Consider the following 9,178-nt stretch of genomic DNA (forward strand, 5'->3'; position numbering starts at 1 on the left):
TGATCATAGAGGGCCAAGTCTACCTCCTTCAGGGGCTTCATATTGTTTATGTCATGGTCTGGCTGCCCTGGGAATGAAGTTCCGCCCGAGAAAACAGAAAAGAAGCCTGTGGGTTTGATTTCCCATTTTTCAATTCCTGGCTTGGCGGGGAGGAGGGAGCATTGGCTGGTGAACTGTTTTCCTCAGCAACTCTCTTTGCTTCCAGCCCCTCACATCATTATTGTGGGAAGCCTGAGAATAAACTGATCAATACAGATGGTCCCTGGTATCTCTGGGCTTCTTAGGGGCTTAGTGTCCTGCCCAACCAACAATCATTCTTCATTATGCCTTGTAGCCCATGAGCCTCTCTCTCTCTCTCTCTCTCTCTCTCTCTCTCTCTCTCTCTCTCTCTCTCTCTTTCTCTCCTGCTGCTGCTGCTGCTGCTGCTGCTTCCGGAGGCTTCTCCTTTTCTCCTGTGTTATTTCATGGGCCAGCACCTTCAGACCCGCCCTCCAGCTCTGACTGAAGAATTGGCAAGTTCTTCTGACACAAGGGGACTCAGCAGCTCTCCCTGCTTTGCAGAGGTGATGAATTGCCTTGAAGTCCTCATGCCCCTTTCAGCAGTGCCGACACCCAGCTGACAGGGGGACGAACAGAATGTTGGCAACCAGTATGTCTGATGTCAGAAACCCAATGTGGAGTTTGTTTCTGAGGGCACAGCCTGAATACAGAGAGAGGGAGGACAGAGAGGGGAATTTGAAATAACATGGCTTGGAGGATTCTAAGATTGATTTTACTCGTGTTGCAACTGTCAGCTGTTTGGGGAATCTGAGCCAAGGCCTCTGCTCAAGCCGAAGTTAAAGAACAATGGCTCAGAAGAAAGACAGTTCTCTTCCGCACACCATCATTGCTTCCTCTTGCTGGAATGGATTTCACTAAGCAGTTCAGTATTGACTCTCATCATTTACATCTTCATTAAATATTAATTTGATATCCTGTAATTGTTCATTACTTTTCCATCAGGGCTAGGTTTCGGTGAGGTTCTGTGCTGATCTGCTCACCTCTGATTTGTATCCATGATTTTTTATATTTATTTTTCCTCCAGAGTTACTGCTGGGGCTCAGTGTCTCCACTGTGAATCTACTGCTCCTGGGGGCCATTTTTTTCCATGGTTGTTGTTGTTGGATAGGACAGAGAGAAATTGAGACAGGAGGGGAAGACAGAGAGGAGGAGAGAAAGATAGACACCTGCAGACCTGATTCACCGCTTGTGAAGTGACCCCCCTGGAGGTGGGGAGTCGGGGGCTAGAACTTGGATCGTTGTGCTGGTCCCTGCGCTTAGCCCTATGTTCGCTTAATCCGGTGTGCTACCGACTAGCCCCCGGACCCATGATTTCTTTGGGCCATCACCACCAAAGGCCATTGGGCCTGGGGTTTGGAGTCAATGCAGGACCCAAGCTCCGAAGTAAAAGTCACTCACAGCCCACCAGCGTGTTTGATGCTTATTATTCATTCAGTGATGGGGAAGAATGTGCATTACACAGCCCTCTCAGGGCGCTACTGCTGAATTACAGATCACTTTGTCCTGTAGCCTGTTAGCGCATTCATAAATTACAGTCCAGCCTGGCCAGTGCTCAAATGAGAGGGGAAAAAAAAAACACCGTTTCTAAAAATCTTTGCTAGTGCCTTTGATTTGGGACCACAAATCAATTAGATTACCAGTCACCATAAGTGCTTAATGCATTGAGAACCAGGAATCATCTTCATCTTATGGATGAGGAAGACTTAAGGACAAATGATGGTGAATATGGAAATGGATTTGGGGCTTGAGGAGGATCTTTGGTGCACATTAAGGAAAACTAGGACTGTGGCCTGTCGAGATGGTTAGAAATGAGAGTTCCTTCAATGCATTAGCTATGATGCTTTTAACTGATTGTGACTAAAAACCCAAGAAAAAGCACTTCATCACAAGGCTACTTCTAAGTTAACATTCAAAAAAATTCAGAAGTGAAGAGTGTCAGCATCTGTCCAGTGACTCCATGGTGGCATCAGGGATGCAGACTGCCTCTGTCTTTCTGCTCTGCTCTCCTTAGGGCATTAGCTCAGTACTTAGATGTATCCCCTCATGGTCTCAAAGCAACTGGCATGGTCCCCAAGGCACTGAATGCAGACACAACAATGTCTCATTAAAGAAGGGAGATGGGGAGTCGGGCTGTGGCTGTGGCGCAGCGGGTTAAGCGCAGGTGGTGCAAAGCACAAGGACCGGCATAAGGATCCCGGTTCGAACCCCAGCTCCCCACCTGCAGGGGAGTCGCTTCACAGGCGGTGAAGCAGGTCTGCAGGTGTCTATCTTTCTCTCCTCCTCTCTGTCTTCCCCTCCTCTCTCCATTTCTCTCTGTCCTATCCAACAACGACAACAACAATAATAACTACAACAATAAAACAACAAGGGCAACAAAAAGGGGGAACAAATAAATAAAATAAATATTTTTTTTTAAAAAAAGAAGGGAGATATTTCCACCCTAGCAGGATTTTTTGTTAGGTAGGAAACCTTCCCCAGAAGCCTTATTGCCTAGAACGGTCTCACATGCCCATGATGTAACTTCAGAGGAGACTGGAAAGTGGAAAGCTGCATTTTCAGTCTCTAGGATGGGTGGTACTTTTTTTTTTTTTTTTTTTTTAACCAGAGCACTGCTCAACTTTGGTTTTTGATGGTGTGGGGGATTGAACCTGAGACTTTGGAACCTCAGGCATTAGAGTGTCTTTGCATAACCATTATGCTACCTACCCCTGTCCTGGGATGAGTAGTTCTCCACCAATAAGAAAGTAGGGGGAGGGGAGGAAATAGCCTTCATGTGTAAAATCAACAGTGTTTCCCACACTTATTTTCAACTGCTAGTAAGTTTTTAGTACATGCTTAGCATTCTGTGTATTACATTAGCTAATTAATTAAGCTGTTAAAAAGCTAAAGTGGGGAGTTGGGCGGTGGTGCAGTGGGTTAAGCGCACATGGCACGAAGTGCAAGAACTAGAGTAAAGATCCCAGTTCCAACCCCGGCTCTCCACCAGCAGGGGAGTCGCTTCAAAGGTGGTGAAGCAGGTCTGCAGGTGTCTTTCTCTCCTCTCTCTGTCTTCCCCTCCTCTCTCGATTTCTCTCTGTCCTCTCCAACATTGACGACAGCAATAACAACAACAATAATAACAACAATGACGACGATAAAACAACAAGGGCAACAAAAGGAAAAAAAAGTTAAAAAAAGCTAAAGTAGGGAGTCAGCACAGCGGGTTAAGCGCACGTGGCGCAAAGCTCAACGACCGGCATAAGGATCCCGGTAGGACCGGGTAGGAGCCCCAGGCTCCCCACCTGCAGGGAAGTCGCTTCACAAGCAGTGAAGCAGGTCTGCAGGTGTCTATCTTTCTCTTTCCCTCCTCTCTCCATTTCTCTCTGTCTTATCCAACAACAATGACATCAATAATAACTACAACAATAAAACAACAAGGGCAACAAAAGAGAATAAATAAATAAATAAAACCTAAAAAAATTTTTAAAAAGAAAGCGAAAGTGATCAGTACATTACCTTCTGGAGCTTTATTTATTTAGGGAGGTTTATTTATTATAAAAAAATCAACTGGGAAATGTTATGCATGTACAAGCTATTGTATTTACTGTAGACTGTAAAACACTAATCCCCCAATAAAGAAATTAAAAAAAAAATCACACACACACAAACACGTAGTTATTTTATCTCTGCTACCCAGGTACTATTCGCTGGCAAATAAGAATACTACTCCACTGGTTTACTAACCTAGTGCACTCAAAATCAGTATTAGAAAGGAAAACTGGAAAGTCTATCATTGTTGGTTAAACCAACTGGGATTACTGTTACCTAGATTTTCCTTGCTTCTGGCTGAGAGTCAGCCCAAGAATAAGACCCAACAGTCTACATCTAACATCTGGAGTAAAAGTCATAAGCTAAAAGGTCTTAATTCTTGTTCTTTTAAATTGAGCAAGCACCAAAACTAGCCACAGATATCAACTGATTACAAGGAATGGCTCAGAAAGAAAAGGTCCCAGTGCTGTTGTGGTCTTTGTTTATTAGCTTAGGTCAACTAAATTGACCAGGCTTAGTCACCTGAGCCCAGTGAGACTACGTTACCATTTACCTATGTTTTGCACTGGAGTTTCTGTCAACAAGTAATCAAGTCTCTCCAGATGTTTCACTTGCTGTAACAAAGCTACTGTCGCAAACAATCACACACAGATGTTCCCTTTGAAAAGCTGATTAAAAATGTTTTTGTTAATGTTCTCAAAATATCAAATGAATTGCAGAGAGTATGGATACAAAATTAGTTTTAGGACTATCTGAAATCAGAGTAATAAAAAATTAAGTAGAACCTCTTTGGGTGAGATTAATCAAACTTCAACAAATAAAGTCGAAAAATAAACTTAGTGGGCTTTTTAATTTTTTCCCCAAGTAAGATCAAGTGATTAGAGATGGTGAAATTTGCTTTTCACAGAAGGATTTTATTTGTTTGACATTTCATTTTATTTTTTCTTTCCTCTCTTTTCCATACTGCACTTCACATGGAGACGATTTATTCTTGTGTTATTTCAAGTCTTTGTTTCTGAAATGATTTTTCCCTTTATTTGCTAATTTTCTCCTAAGGCCTGAAAGCTCTTTTCACACCCTCCTGTTGGTTAGCCATAGTGTTTCAGAGCTTTGCCATTTCTGATTTATGTTGTTCTTTCATGGCTTTATAGCTCTATTATTTCCTTTTAGCCTATTTTGTTATTCTATAATAGGTTTCATTTGGGGGATTTAAAAAAAATTTTTTGTCAAATGTTTCTGCTGTGCCTTCATTATCTGTTGGTATGTTATTTGATTCATTCCTTTTTCCTTATAATATCTTTGTAAAGGTTTTGATCGCAAACTGTTTCTATTGCCCACGTATAAATGAAGTAGGTGTGCCTTTGTTTTCAGGAGAAGGATACTGAATAGGGAATGGGCAAAGCACCAGAACTCTTAAGTCTTCGTTGAGAGGTTCTTAAAAAACATGACTTTTAAGTGAAACAACACATAACAAAACCAATTTTCCCAATCGGCTAATTGCTATAAACAAGAGTTAAGTTCCTAGGGCATATTTCTGGTTACAAAAACATCACCAAACTCTTCAATACAGACCCCAAAACACTTCTAATGTTAAACAATAATTTGCATTCACTCATTCATTCATTCATTTCCCAGCCCACTTAATTCCAGCTCAGGTTATAGGTGTGGCTGAAGCCTACCCTGGCCACACGGGATGCAAGGTGGGACCCAACCCTGGACAGGAGCTAGTCTATAACGCATGCCCACAAGTGCTCACCAATTCAGAATACAACAAATGACACATTCACATAGAATGTGGGAGGAAACTAGAGCACCCCCAAGAAAACCATTAAGGAAGGCATTGAGAAGAATGTGAAAACTCTACATAGAAAGAGTGGCCCTAGCAAGAAATCAGTTGACTTTTTTTTCTCATTAGGATTATAGGAAAATGACTGGGAGAGCAGGCAGTGGCATGCCTGGTAGAGTGCACATGTTATCACACACAGGACCCAAGTTTAAGCCCCAGCTCCTCACCTACAGGGGGAAAGCTTCACAAGAGGTGAAGCAATGCTATAGGTGTCTCTCTTTCTTTCTACTTATCTCCCTCTCATTTTCTCTCTGTCTCTATTCAGAAAAGGAAGGAAGGCAGGAAAGAAGGAAGGGCAGTCACCAGAAGAGGTGGATTTGTCATGTAGGCCCCAAGCCCCAGCAGTAGCCCTGGTGGTAATTAAAAAAGTAATTTTTTTATTATTGTTGTTATTCATGTCGTTGTTGTTGCATAGGACAGAGTGAAATGGAGAGAGGAGAGGAAGACAGAGGGGGAGAGAAAGATAGACACCTGCAGACCTGCTTCACCGCCTGCGAAGCGACTCCCCTGCAGGTGGGGAGCCGGGGGCTCGAACCGGGATCCTTACTTACACCAGTCCTCATGCTTTGGGCCACCTGTGCTTAACCCGCTGCGCTACCGCCTGACTCCCCAAAAAATAATTTTTTAATTAAGCTCTAGTGGTGGGAATTGTACCTTTCTTGTCCTATAGTCTTGTCAATATTTCCATTTCATAAGTAAAATTTTAAAAAATAATATATTTTTTCAAGATTATAGAGAAATGATTGGATGAAATGAACTTGGCCAAGAGCTTGCTATAGACCATTTGTAGTAGAATCGTGTGATGGGGACAAGACACATTTTGGAATAAGGTTGATCTAGAATCAGTGAGGAAGCAGGGAATTTAGTAAGCATCACCCAGTCACCCTCATGTCTACACATGTATTTTGTGTACAATTATAGGTCTGCATTCTTCTTGGTAGTGTCTAAATAGCCCAATAATAATAATAATAAAAGTTTTACAAGCCTCAACATTGTTACTGTGAGTTCTCCACTGATATTCTAAAATTGGGTCAGTGCCTCCAACATTTCTATAGTTAGGGGACAGGTTTATAGAATAAGTCGTTGGCTTCCTGTCATGTAGACTAGATCTTTCATCCCAAGCCCCAGTCACCTACAATTAGAATACTGTCTGGAAATTGTAACATCTGAAACTTTTAAAAAATGACAGGCTTAATTCTTAAGCTTGTCAGACATGTGAGGCAGTAATCATAGGCTTTAGAACTATAGAATTTTTTTCTTTTCTTTTTTTTTTAACTGAGCTTGATGTTAAAGGAATGAAAACAAAAACATCTTTCTATCATATCAGTGGGATGTCTCAACCAGTGATTAGCAAAAAAGGTCAGACTCAATTCATTATTTGTTTGCCATCATTCTGCCAATACAGGTTTTCTTCTGCTGTCAAGTTCACAGGAATAAGCTCAGGGAATGTGTAGTAAAACAGTGTGTTTCTCTTATCTCAGCTATTTTCTTCTTCTAAGACTATGAAGCTAATGAGAATATTTAAGTACATTGAGAAGAAAGGGAAACAACAATATTTTAAGCACTCTTACCTAATTTCATCCTTGCCACCAAAATGTCAAGTTGAGACCAAACTAAGATCTCACAAATTTCATTCATAGATGAGTAAAACAAGTGTTGCCAGGAGTCGGGCAGTAGTGCAGCGGGTTAAGTGCAGGTGGCACAAAGTGCAAGGACCTGCATAAGGATCATGGTTTGAGGCCCCGGCTCCCCACCTGCAGCGGAGTCACTTCGCAAGCGGTGAAGCAGGTCAGCAGGTGTCTTTCACTCTCCCTCTCTGTCTTCCCCTCCTCTCTCCATTTCTCTCTGTCCTACCCAACAACAAAGACATCAACAGCAACAACAATAATAACTACACCAATAAAACAACATGGGCAACAAAAAGGGAATAAATAAATTTTTTTTTTAAAAAGTGTTGCCAATTAAATATCACTCTTCTGATTGACAGCTCAGTGATAATGAAAACTGAATGCATGGATAATATAATCATATGAGACAATATATCAAACAAATAGGAAAAATAACCTTTTCTTTTTTTAAATTTTTTTAAAATTTTATTTATTTATTCCCTTTTGTTGCCTTTGTTGTTTTATTGTTGTAGTTATTATTGTTGTTGTCGTTGTTGGATAGGACAGAGAGAAAATGGAGAGAGGAGGAGAAGACAGAGAGGAGGAGAGAAAGATAGACACCTGCAGACCTGCTTCACCGCCTGTGAAGTGATTCCCCTGCAGGTGGGGAGCCGGGGTTCGAACCGGGATCCTTATGCCAGTCCTTGTGCTTTGCGCCACCTGCACTTAACCCGCTGCACTACAGCCCGACTCCCAAAAATAACCTTTTCTAAAACATCAAACCTATTTTATTTTTAGGAAACTTCTACTCTCCATCTGTTCCTCCCAGATATTCATGTGGTGTACATACACACACGTGTAAGCAAACAATAAAGAAATCAAACAATAAATGATGTAAGGTAGTACAATGGTGTCTGTATCATAATTGCTGCAAAGATAAATTAAATATGAGTAATCATTTGACATTTTGATTACAGTTTTTGTTACTGTTGTCATCAGGGCTTCACCACTCCAGGATGACTTTTTCAGGTGAAAAGAGCGAGAGAGACAAACAGAGCGAGGAAGAGAGAGAGAGAGAAGGAGATATCACAGTGCCAAAGCTTCCCCCAGTGCAATGGAGGCTGGGCATGAGTCTGGGTTGCAGGCTCTTTTCTAGGTGAACTATCTTTTAGTTCTTGAGACATTTTTATAATCAACTATGCAGTCCGTTTTTAAAAAATAGTTATTTATTTTCCCTTGTGTTGCCCTTGTTTTTTTCTTTATTGTTGTTGTAGTTATTGTCATTGTTGGATAGGACAGAGAGAAATGGACAGAGGAGGGGAAGAGAAAGATAGACACCTGCAGACCTGCTTCACTGCTTGTGAAGTGACTCCCCTGCAGGTGGGGAGCCGGGGGCTCGAACTGGGATCCTTATGCCAGTCCTCTCTCTCTCTCTCTGTCTCTTCCTCGCTCCGTTTGTCTCAGAAGATGCTCCAGGTGGTGCAGGCGGGCAGGCTGCACCACTAGGTGAGGCCTCAACTGGGTGGGGGCCACCTTTTGTATGGGACCCGCTGCCCCAGGCTGACCACTTCTCCAAGGCCTGGAGATGACCTTCGCTCCACCGCACTTCATCCTCTTCTGGCCATCAGCTCCTCCCAGCACAGGTAAAGTGAAACTACATTGTATTCTATTTATGAATAGAATGAACATCATTCTGTCTAGCTGTAAGGTTTTGTTTGTTTTTACCAGAGCAGTACTGAACTCTGGCTTAAGGTGGTATGGTGGGGGGGGGGGTTGAACCTGAGACCTCAAAGCCTTAGGCACGGAAGTCTTTGCATCCCCTTCCAATACTGGATGACCTCACTTGTAAGTGGAACTTGAGAAACAAAGGGAAACACAGGCTGGAACTTGGACTAGTTGTAGTCTTTTGCACCAGAACCAAGGACTGTAAAGGAGAGTGCTGGGGACCTAGCCCATGAGGGTGGAGGAAGACTGAAGTTGGTGGAGAGATTGGTATGCAACCATTTATCATGGGGAGATAAGAAATTGTATTTGTGTTATTTATATAGAATCTTGTATAGAAATAATGCTCATGCTATTTATGTACTTTCTTTTTTTTGCTTCCAGGGTTATTGCTTTGGTGCCTGCACTATGAATC

The sequence above is a fragment of the Erinaceus europaeus genome, chromosome X, assembly GCF_950295315.1.
Source record: "Erinaceus europaeus chromosome X, mEriEur2.1, whole genome shotgun sequence".
In the NCBI taxonomy this organism is placed as follows: domain Eukaryota; kingdom Metazoa; phylum Chordata; class Mammalia; order Eulipotyphla; family Erinaceidae; genus Erinaceus; species Erinaceus europaeus.